At 37.9% G+C, this 12,578-nt stretch overlaps 1 protein-coding gene across 1 annotated transcript in view; it reads right to left on the reverse strand.

Annotated features, from left to right (window-relative positions):
- DNAH11 (dynein axonemal heavy chain 11) overlaps positions 1-12,578 on the reverse strand; it is a 4,606,558-nt gene that overhangs the window by 3,955,354 nt on the left and 638,626 nt on the right. The gene's annotated exons all lie outside the window — the stretch shown is intronic.

Below are 12,578 nucleotides of genomic sequence, written 5' to 3' on the forward strand. Positions count from 1 at the left end.
TCAAAAATCTCCTACTCAAAGTTAAAGTGTGTTCCCCTTCTGCTGACAACCTGCCCTCTGTCTTCCTAAAGGCTGCAGCCAGCTCCCTAGCATATCCAGTTTCCATCCTCATCAATTGCTCTACCTCTGAATCTACTGTCTCAGCTCTTTGGAAGAAGTTTCACACTATACCTATTCACAAAAGGGGTAACTCTGTTGAACTTTCTATCTATCGCCACATTGCCATACTCTCTCCCCTCTCCAAAGTTCTTGAGCACTGTGTCCTATCTCTGTCAAAAAAAAATTATCACCCGTACCCAGCATGGCTTCCGTCCCCTTCACAGTACTACAACAACTCTCATCTCCTTTATTAACTCCATCTGCCTAGCCAGAGATATAAATAAGCTAGTGTCCTGCCTATTCCGAGATCTCTCTAAAGCCTTTGACACTGTCTCCCACCCTATCCTTCTCTCCAAACTACCCAAACTTAATCTCTCCTCTTATATTATCTATTGGATTGCTAGCTACCTCTCTAACAGACATAAATTGGTCAGATGGCTCAGTAGTCTATCACCTGTTCTCTTCATAAAAATGGGTGTCCCACAAGGCACTATTCTTGGTCCTCTTCACTTTAACATCTTTACTAACCAGCTACACACATCCTGTCCTCAGTCTTCCCTTATACAGTATGCTGATGACTCAACTATTTTCTCTATTGCTGACAATCCTTCAGACCTGTACACACTCATTCAAACCCCATTCAATCTTGGCTTTCTAGCAACTAACTGATACTGAACCCCAAAAAGACAACACTTCTCCTATTTCTACCTAAATCTCTTAACCATCTCAAATCTTTTTTCCCAGTCTCTTCCCTCAATAACACTACTATTTCACCTGACTCCCATATAAAACTCCTAGGAATTATCATCAATGACCAACTTAAATTCAACCTCCATGTGCACCATTCTATAAAGAAAACCCACCAAAAACTTGGCCTTCTCTATAGACACCAAAGGTTCCTTACTCCCAACTCCAGAATTTCACTTTCCCAGGCTTTTCTCCTTCCTAACCTCTTCGACTGCTCTCAAATCCTCACTAACCTACAGTCATCTCTGTTATCTAAACTGGAAACCACATACAATAACATTACTAGATTCACAACTAACATGCCACCTAAATCTCATTACTGTCTTGCTCTTCAAACTCTTAACTGACTAGAATTTGCCAACCACCTCTTCCTGACTCAACTTCTTATCATCCACTCTGTCCTAAACAAACCATCCTCCTGCCCTAGCATATCATCTCTCATCTCTCTCTCTATATAATCCACTGCACTCCCTTAGGAGCTCTGACCTAGGGCTTCTACAAGTCTACAAACCCAAAAAATCACGTTGACAAACCCTCTACAGCTACCTTCCAGCACTAGCATGGAATATGTTTCCTATCACTCTTAGAAACATAACCCATACACATGTTTGCAAGACTGCCCTCAAAACTCATCTAATTTCTGCCTGGAAATATAACTGCAACCACTTCACTTAATATTTCCCTTCATTTCTCCCTTCCTCTCTTCTCACCACCCCCATCACTTTACACCCCTTTCTTTCTCTATTACCCACTACTTACAGTACTTCATTTCTTTGCTTGGTACTATTTTTACTACCTACTTCTCACCTTATCCCTACACTATTTTGATACTTCATACTTCTCTATCTTCATGGTATCTCACTGCATAGCAGCTAACACTTGAGCCTATACATATCTCTTCTTTCTCATCTCTCCTTGTTCTTGCTAACCACTTCTTTACTCACTTCTTATCTTCTTCTGCCCTACTTACAGAGTTCTTCTTTAATTATGTTCTAAGTTCAACTCCTGTTAAAATTCATTTTATACTTTTTATGATACTTACTTTTTCTCAAAACAATACTGTGCATCGTATCATTTATGTCTGTAATCGAGAATTTATATATTTTATTACTGTTCATGTAATTTTTGTTTTATGGAGCTTTTCTCCCCAGGCCTCCGCTGAAAAAGGGTGCAAGCTCAGATGGACTAATCCAGTCAACAAATGTCAAATAAATAAATAAATAATAAAATAAAACAAAATGAGAAACTCAAATTATTTATTTATTTACCAGGAAAGTCTGACTTGGAACGAAGCCAATTTTCAGCAGAGGCCCAGTGAGAAATGCTCCAGACGCATGTCTTTGTAACATGGGATGAAACCAGAGCATCCAGAGGAAATCCACACGAAAGCAGGGAAGACATGCAGACTCTACAAAGAAAGTACCCCATCCGAGAATCAAACCTGAGAACCTCTTGCTGTGAGGCAAAAATCTACCACTGCACCACTGCGCTGTCCAAATTAAGTGGCATAATCCTTGTGTCACTCAACAGTTGCACTAGCCACTGCTATATTGCAAAATTTAGCATTAAATTCATATGGAAAAATGAGATTGGAATCCACCAATACACAGAAATGATTTACTTCAACAGTCAAATCCTACAAATTGTATTCTGAGCAGTCCCAGAACAGTTTGCACAATGATGAAAAACATTAAAGCCAAATGTTACATGCTAATTATTAAAGTAAGAATGACAAACAGTGGCGATCTACTCATTATTTAAAAGCACATGGACACATATTTAATCTCCTTAACAATCAACATTACAAAGAAGAATCTTCATATTTAAGAAAAATGTACTCAGCAAAAGAATGCAAACCGTATTCTAGCTGGACACCAGGGTATTCACTTTTATTATTAATATAAAATTTCAAAGTACCTTACCTGCTTATAATCATTTTTTGTTTTACTTTATTAAGGCATCTAATTATAACTCCGCACAAAATCAAATCGACAGATGAACATTTTCAGAAAAATTATTCAGTCTGGTGCTGATTTAATTTAAAATTATAAAAGCATCTTCTAGGGTATTCAGGTAGCAATACTTTGCCAGAATGTAACACACTTTCCAATGGTGCAAGACTTACATTAGATTTGCTTGATGGTGGAAAAAGAAATTAAATGCACTTAAAAGAGAAAACTAGATTGGTTTAACATTGTACTTTCTTTCTACCCATATCTTCTCTTTACCATTTCTCTACTTGTCACATGTCCTCCTGAATGTCCCCTGTAGATTCTTTCTCCATCACCCATCCCTGAAGACCATTCCATGGGTCTCTGTTTAAAATCTTCCTGACAGGAAACTATACACTACTATCATGCCCCCACCTCTGATATTTTCTGGTCTCGGCTGAGAAGAACTCTAGGCCCTGTAGCTTCTGGTCATATTCCACAGCCCCCATTTTATGGATCTTTCTGGTAGCCTTCCCATCAGTTGTTTCTGGAAGCCTGAAGTCCCTTTCCTTATATGGCCTCCAGAACTACATACATTGTCAAGGTGTAATCTGATCAGGGCTTGTACACTGGAAAAATTACCTGTCTGTTTCTATAATGTACTCCCTTAATGATACTCCTCAGTATTCTGTTACTACTGCTACTGCCCTTTTGCTCTGCTCCCACTGGTCCAGTACAGGTGTAATCAACATTCTATATACATTTTCTGCTGTGTTATCATGAGTTCTATTTCTTTCTGCTGATATCTCAGAAAAAGGTTATGGTTGCCGAGTAGTACTCTGTATTTGTTTACACTGAATTACAACTGCCTTGGTGTTCCTCCTTCTCTCTAACTGCATATCTGATGCCTTGCTTTACATAGACTGCTACTCCAACCCCATCTGTTCCTTCTCTCTGATTCCTGGCTAACCTATACACCTTGACACCTCCATATTCTACTCTTTTTGTCTAAACAGACCATGTTTCTGTGATGCTTGCAATGTCCAAGCTCTTGTCCTGCACCACTGCATGTGGCTCCCAATCTTCCCACCTTGACTCCTGGTACTGCAGAATACAACTACCCAGCTATGCTTTCAAGGCAACCCTGTTTGCTCCTCTATGCATCTATTGGTTATGGCCTAAATATCAATCCTTCCCTTTCTGTTTCTGTCAGTCTCCTTCCTCCTTCCATTTAGTTTATCCATTTAATCCTTTGTAGACAAAAGATAGTCTCATCACATGGTGCTACGACAGTTGCCTCCTTTCAGAGGAGACTCAAGGTGCTATTTGAACTGACTAGAGGACCAGGGAACTGCCTCTATTCTTTCCCTGTAGGTGGAGCCAAAGGGCTGCTACATGAAGAGACAAGATAGAGGAGCAGAGAGAACTGTTGGAGATTACTCACTGCAAGAAGATGGAGAGTCTGCAAATGTTGCTTTCACTTGTGAATGTTACAAATACTGCGGATGTAAAATTTCAGTGTAATGAAATTACTGTTCTTCAGCACAGTGGTCTGGAAAATGTTTAATAGATATTGCTGGATGAAAAAGAACCAAGTGACGAACTGGATTGTATCTTGCTCAGAGGCAGAGGAGAAATGCTTTCCTGTTACAATGACTAACAACAGGCAGGAAGTAGATGCAGTGAGTGCAGGTGGAGAGTCTGATGTATTTTCTGATGCACAAACAGCAGACATGACACAGGAAGTTGCTACAAGCAGCAACAAAGGAGGCAGGTCACAGAAAAAAAAAACTGAAGAAATTGGGAATTAAAAAAAAAAAGGTACTTGCATATTATCGCAACCAGATTTTTAACGGCAATTGCGTTTACGTCATGATCATGAAATATGGTACTTAATGTTTTAAAAATGTTGTATAATGTGTCTTTGTACCACAAGAGTATCTTTTCTGTAGTTATATCAATAAAATTTAAAAAACATAGTGTTCATGTCTCTTTCTGCACTTTACTGCTGTCATTTCTCTTATTTCAAGTCTGCTGCACGTTCCTTTCTGGTGGCATCAAATGTTGTCAAATTAGTGTTATACATTTCTTTGGGTACCACAGGTGTCTCATTCTTTTACTCTCAGTCGTACAACACACTATTTTGATTATCTGAAGATGTATTTGTGGGATTTGCCTTCTACAGAGAAGGACTCTATAAAATTATTTCAAAATTACGGAATTATTCCCGAAAGTCAGGAATGCAGTTCAGGACATTCAATGAACTTATACTTTGGCAAGCAAATCTTTTGGAAGTGTAATAAGGATAAATGTTACCAACATGTTGGTGTTCATACAGGAAACCGGTTTGATGGTAGTAGAATTAAGTTTTACTACTGCATTACGTTTCATTTACTGCTGGTGTAAGCAGCTGACATCTATTACATTCTGTCATGAAGAACTTGATATGAGAGACAAGACTGTCATTGACTGGAATAATTATTTAAGAGATGCATGTGTACTGGAAATGGAGAAGCAAGAAAAAAATAAATTAGAGGACCAGGGCATGTAGTACAAATAGATGAAAGTCTGTTTACCCATAGGAAAAGTAATGCTGGGAGTATCCTCCCCGAACAATGGATTTTGGAGAGATCTGCAGGGAGGCAAAAGAAACTTTTTCTCGTAATTGTCCCAGATAGAAGTGTCTCAACATTATTTAATAAAATAATGGAGTACATTAAAGAGGGCAGCACTATCTAGTCAGACTCCTGGCGAGCTTATCAGACAAAGCAACTGGAAGATGCTGGCTTTACACATAACAAAGTTAACCACAAGTATAAGTCTGTGGATCCTGATACTGGACTTCAGACACATGTAGAATGGATGTGGGGTTCAGTAAAGTGGTGGAATAAAAGACAGAGGGAGGGCTCGTCACCATTTGGACTCATATTTAGTGGGATACATTTGGCGTTAAACCCAGCTTACCCAGAAAAAAGACTGTTATGAAGCAATACTGACTACAATTGCTGACAAATTCCCACCACATAGCAAGACAAAACCACTGAATGAGCAATCAACATCATTACAGCAGTAATACAATCAATGATCGCTGCAGTAGAATCTGCATTTTTCAGAACATGCCACCTTCACAAAGCAAAAACATCACTACTACCAACTTTCTCATTGAAAAACGACTATGGAATCAGCTATCGGTATCATCTACCCTCACAATTTAAAAGCATTAATAATGCAATGGTTCTTTTCAAGATCAATTAAAACATTTGTTACAAATAAAAAGTTTGCCAAAAGCACTTTTTCTGTGCATGTTTTCCTTTGCTGAAGGATTCTTTCTACACAGTCAAAATATTCCAATTAACAGTACGACAGCAGCCATGATAATTCAAGCATGCGTCTGTAATGCATGCAAAACAGGAAGAGGATTTCTTAAATTGTTCCTGAAACTAATCTAAAGTTTTTTGGCAGTAGTAAGGACTTTGAATAGCACTTTGAAGTATTTCATGCACTTGTTTCTCTGGAGCTATGCGAATTTCTCAACCCCGAAAATCTGGCTGCAATAATACGTAAGTACCTATATATATATATATATATATATATATATATATATATATATATATATATATATATATATACAGACATATATATATATATATATATATATATATATATATGGGTTCACTTTATAACATCGAAATACTGAAATGTCGAATTTCAGTATCTCGAAGCTATAAAGTCGAATGTGTGAAATAGCGAACGTTCATAATCGCGAATTTCACATATGTCGAATATATGTCGAATTCGCGGTTATGAAGTTGCACTACATAATGTCCGGGTTTGTGTTTTGGTGGTGCGCGGTGCCGTGTGTGGATGTAGGTGTTATGTCAGGTAAGTGAGTGTTTTGTAAGGGTTTTGAGTGGGAGTTAGAGTATGTGTGAGGGATTGGAGAATGTGCGTGTGTGAGTGAGCTTTTGTGTTGTGTTTGTGCGATCTCGGAGTTAGTATATATAAGTAGGGGGGGTGTGGGGGGTGCAGGGGGGCTTGCTCCCCTGCTTATGTGTGTGTGAGTTGTGTATGTGTGTTTTATTTTGTTTATATTGTGATGTGGGTGTTGTGTTGTATGTTTAGTGTAGTGTGTGCGGTGTTTTCGGTTATGTGGTTTCGCGGTTTTTGTTTGTCGGTGTTTTGTGGATTTGGTTTTATAGTCTCGAGATACTGAAATTCGATATTTCAGCATTTCGAGGTTATAAAGTGAATCAAGATATATATATATATATATATATATATATATATATATATATATATATATATATATATATCAGTGGCGGCCGGTGACTTCAAATCAAAGGGGGGCTGCAGGAGACAGCTGAATGGGTGGTGTCAATGGGAAAGGGGTGTGACCAACTAGAAGGGGGAGGAGCTATGCTCAAAACCACAAAAACTAACTTTAATTAAATATGCTGCCCTGGGTGCCAAACCGTCATTATGAGAGTCCAATCAAGACAAAATGAAGTGTAGAAGAATAAAAATATTTCAATGCATTGGCTGCATGACAGCTTACTTAATATCTAGATGGAAACAAAAGGTTGTGAGGCATGAAAAAATAAATTATTTTTTAAATACATTACTGGAATGCCAGTCAAAATCAAGTATAAGAAAAACAAGCAGCACTCAACTCAAACCACTTCTCTTTGCACTGCAGTTCTAATTATAATTTATATTCAGCTTTATTAAAGTACCAAGTAACATGCTGAAAGTAGAAATCTCTGTGATGCCCCCACTTGTAAAAATGTTTCTTATCCAAAAAAGACCTGCTGCCTGACAACAACTATCTACTTGTTTCATGGGGAAAACATGATCAAAGTAAAAAATGAAAAGCAAACAAGAAACAAGCTCAAGATACATTGCTTAAAGGATTACTGTACAGGTTATGTACCACACATGATTGGCATTCTGTTTAGTTTACGGGTAAAGCCTGCAGAGATGACTGGAAGTCTCCAACAAGTGTAATGAGCTTCTTAAAATAATGTAATCCTGTCCTTTATTACAAATACTGTCATATGCATTTCAATTCCCAAGGCTTATACATTATCTAGTTATGTAAGTATTCTCTGCATGGCAACAACAGAAAGGCTTTCAATGTTGGCAATTCTTTAACAGTATGCTTATTAAAGCTTACTTGCATCTTACGATCTCAGACAAGCTTACCTGATGGCCATTAAAGCATTGCTACTTAAACACAGAGCAAAAGGCACTTTGAGTAATAAGCATAAATCAACAGTACAAAAATATGACAGAAACCAGACCATTCTGCAAAAATCAAGGACAGATGAAAAGCCACTGTAGTACTTGTGTCTACCTTGGATGGGGGGGATACTATGCACATATACACTGCATAACTACTCCTTGCCTTGCTTGGACACATCCAGAGTCACTACATGGGGGAGTGGGGTGCAACAAGTATGTCACAATTTGAAATGTCTCTGGCTGACTGTGATGGCTCTGACACATTTGTCATACCTCTCAACCTCAGAGCAAGAAATCTGGACAAAGCCATACATAGAAGTGGGACAAAGGCCCAAAAATAAGGACAATTTTTAAATATTGCTCTTATAAACTTAGAAAGATAATAGAATAGGTCTTGCATTAGTATGAATTTTCTGAAGGGTATGAAATCTGAAACTCAAATCTCTGTCATTATTTCCTAACTTCAGTCTTTAATGATTTGTCATTTCTTCTTCTTTCAGCACTAATTTGCCAAAGAAAAAACACAATTTTATGAAAAATGGACCAAAAAATGTGATGCAAAAATATAAAATAGCCACACAGTACAGCTGGGAACCTGTCAAAGAAGGGACACTTTAATATTAGTGCTGCTGACTTGAGCAGCTGACAAAATAAAATAATCTACATGCATTTCTGAAATAAAAGTAATTATTTCTTAATTGTAAACCCTCCTTGTTTTCTTCCAAAATTGACATTTTACAGAGGGATTATTAGGGGGAAGAGCAACATTTTGAGCCAAAATTGGGGACAGTTGAGAGGTTTGGCTATGCCTAATTCTATAAAGCAATTTATTTGCATGTACCGCTCAACCTGTTAATGCAATAAATCTGGACAAGGCCAAATATATTGGGGAAACATATAAACAGTACTAAAATTGCTCTTGTATAAACTGAGACAGTTGATAGAATAACCTAACCTGTCTTACTTTAGCTTGCATTTTTCTGAAGGTTATGAAGTCTGAAACTCAGTGTGCCATTATTTAGTGACTTAATTCCTAAATGATTTGCCAGAAAACCACAACTTTTATGAGGAACAAGCCAAAAATAAGAAGCAAAAATCTATTCATTCTTTGAAAATCTGGACAGTTGGGAGGTATAGTTCAGCTGGGGCTGTCTTTGAGTTTGCCACCCTTCCCCCTCACAAAATCATGGTCGAATGGAGCCTCCCCCCTGCAGCCATTCCAATGATCCATTACTTGGCTATTTCACTCCATTTACCATAAACACTAATGTGCATACTGCTTTACTTCTATGATGATTTGGACTTCATTTGAAAGTTTTATTTTGCATTTTGCAGCACAAACACTAAGACATCTGCTAAACAAAGCAATGCAGCCTCATAATGAAAACAGACAGCATTGAAACTTCTCTGCCCTTGAAACTCGCATTCATTGAAACAGCATTGAAACCCACATTCAAAGAAAATACATTTTGCCAGTGGCAGATAAAGATTAATTCTGGGCTGTTTTCAAATCATAGGCCCCTTGCATATGAAACATACATGTGCTCTTTGATACACCTTCCTGATTGTACTAAATTATATTCCTTGTACAATACAGTACAGTTGCAAGAGGGCGTTTTAAATTTATTAAACAATGAAACAAAATGCATGCACCAATAATGACAAAACTGCCCAATTCAGAACATTTTTCCAGTAAACAATGAAACAAAAAGCATGCACCCATAATGACAAAACTGCCCAGTTCAGAACATTTCAATCATAAAAGTCTACTCAAACTTCTACAGTCCACCATTATCAGTAAATATGCACAATTCTACAGTCCACCATTATCAGTAAATATGCACAATTCTACAGTCCACCATTATCAGTAAATATGCACAATCTCTGAAGAAGTAAAAGTCATCTAAACATTTCCACATTAAAGAAATCTGTAACTAATGAAGAGGCTGCTGCTAGCAAACACCTTCATATTTCATGGTTTCATCGAAAAATAAAGTGTCTGTTGCCCCTGAGGAATAAATTGCCTATATTATATTAAAAAATGATAAGCTAGTAATAATGCAATAGGAAATGGATGTCAAACTGATAACAGGCTCATAGTTAGTATCTTCACCAAGGAGGACATTCTCAGTACGGCAGCATCCACCCCTTCTGGGAGTAGAACCCACAGCCTTCTGCATCAAAAGCAAGTACACAACCTGTTGTGCTATTAACAATGCAAGCAGACTTAGCATAAGCAGCACTAAACTTCTCTTCACCTGCAGCTCTCAGCTCCTTGTAAAATCTACTCAATACTCAACTGCATCTCAACTTCACAGCACAAGAAATCTGGAAAAAGCCAAAATTTATTGAGGGGGGGGGGTCAAAAGCCCAAAAACCAGGGAGACATTAAAGATTGCTTGTATAATCTTGGAAAGTTGCTAGAATAAAATGCTGTATTACCACCATACATTTTACTGCCAAGGTCCCTGTGGAAAACAGTCAGAACAACATACCACTATGCCAAATCAGCTGCTTTGTGAAAGAGAGGAAGACTGAAACTTAAATGGTTATCATTTAGTGAATTCAGTTCTCACCATAGCTGTCAACCTCTTAGCACAAAACACCTGGACACACCCAGTAATGAGGGAATACAGCCCTCAAACATATTCAGTGAATTCAGTTCTTGCCACAGCTGTCAACCTTAGCACAAAAAACCTGGACGAAGCCAATAATGGGGGAATACAGTCCCAAAAATAGGGACAAATTTCAAATATTCATCTTATAAACTTAGAAAATTGCTAGAATAAAAGGTTGTGTTACTATGTATTTTCTGAAGAATATGAAGTCTGAAATTCAAATGTCTGTCAATTTTACTTCTGACAGAACAAAAACAATTTTCAGCAGAGGCCCAGGGAGAAATACTGCAGACACGTATTTGTAAAATGGCAGGATACCAGAGCAAATCCACACAAACACAGGGAGAAAATGCAGACTCCACACAGAAAGCACCCCAGCCAAGAATCAAACCAGAAAATGTATAGATGTGAGGCAACAATGCTACCACTGCACCATCAAATATGTAAGGAATTAAACTTTCAGAAACCTGAAGTCTGAAATTCAAATGCCTGTCAATTTTATTTAACATTTGTTAACCAGGACAGTCTGACTTGGAACAAAAAAACAATTTTCAGCAAAGGCCCAGGAAGAAATAATGCAGACATGTCTTTGTAACATGGGAGGACACAAAAGCAAACCCACACAAATGCAGGGAGAATATGCAGACCCCACACAGCATTTAAACATTTAGAAACCACAGATATTATGAGGAATAGAACAGATCAAATATCAGGCAAAAATCTGCAAATTTTTTACAAATGGTGGTGGGTAGGGAATTCAGGCCCTTAACACCTGCATACAAGGTACAGGGTTCAAGCCTGAAGTATTCCCTACCACACAACCATGAGTTTGCTCTAGCCACCAGTATATAGCAACCGGGGCATTTCTACACACACCTAAAAACACCTACCTTACTGACGGGCTATAACTGCTTCCCTATATCCAAACAGTCCCTTGCCACTGAGCAAAATAACTGCTCCCCTGCCGCCGATATTCAAACAGCCCCTTTGCCAGTATTCCTTGCACAATTGGTCCATCCCGAACAGTCCAAATCCACGATTGGTCCAGCCTACTGCTGCTGCAGTCTGGAGTGCCTCCATTTTGTGATGTCACCACCGCACAGACTGCTGGGCATCTTGGGGCCGAGATGCCTTTCTCGCTATCAAGACTGCTGAGAAAGCAGTCTGAGAGCATGCACGTGGGAATTTACTGTTTTTGTTTTTGTGTTTCTCTATTTTATTTTTATTTGTTTTTAGGTGTGAGGGCTGCAGTCCTGCAGTCCTATAGCACGAGCCACCCCTGATATATATATATATATATATATATATATATATATATATATATATATATAGATATATATATATACACACACACACACACACACACATATATACATATATATATATACATATACACACACACACACACACACATATATATATATATATATAAATATATATATATATATATATATATATATATATATATATATAAATATATATATATACACACATATACACACACACATATATATGTATATATATATATATATATATATATATATATATATATATATATATATACAGCTCCTGTTACTGTAGACAGAAGGGATTGTATAGCACAGCAGACTGTAAACAAGGAATGGAGACAACCTGTCGTGGTGAGAATGCAAAGAGGAACTGGAGATTCTCTTAACAAGTATGTTGTTTGGTATCCTCTAGTGGTTCTACTTGGTATTTCTTTTAGGGATGTAAATGCACCAATTCATTTAGGGTAAGAGTCCTTCTGTGAAATAATTTTTGAGAGCTTTGTTTGTTTGTGTCTTTTGGCTTTTCCCGGTTAGGGGTCGCCACAGCGGAACTCCGGTCCGCTAATGATTGGCAGTAGAGTTTTTATGTGCTGGCTTGCCGGGCCTAACGCACAACCTTCAACGAAGGAACGCCCATTCACGCATGTCGCCAC

Source organism: Protopterus annectens, chromosome 3.part0, assembly GCF_019279795.1.
Source record: "Protopterus annectens isolate FY-2018-M chromosome 3.part0, PAN1.0, whole genome shotgun sequence".
In the NCBI taxonomy this organism is placed as follows: Eukaryota; Metazoa; Chordata; order Ceratodontiformes; family Protopteridae; genus Protopterus; species Protopterus annectens.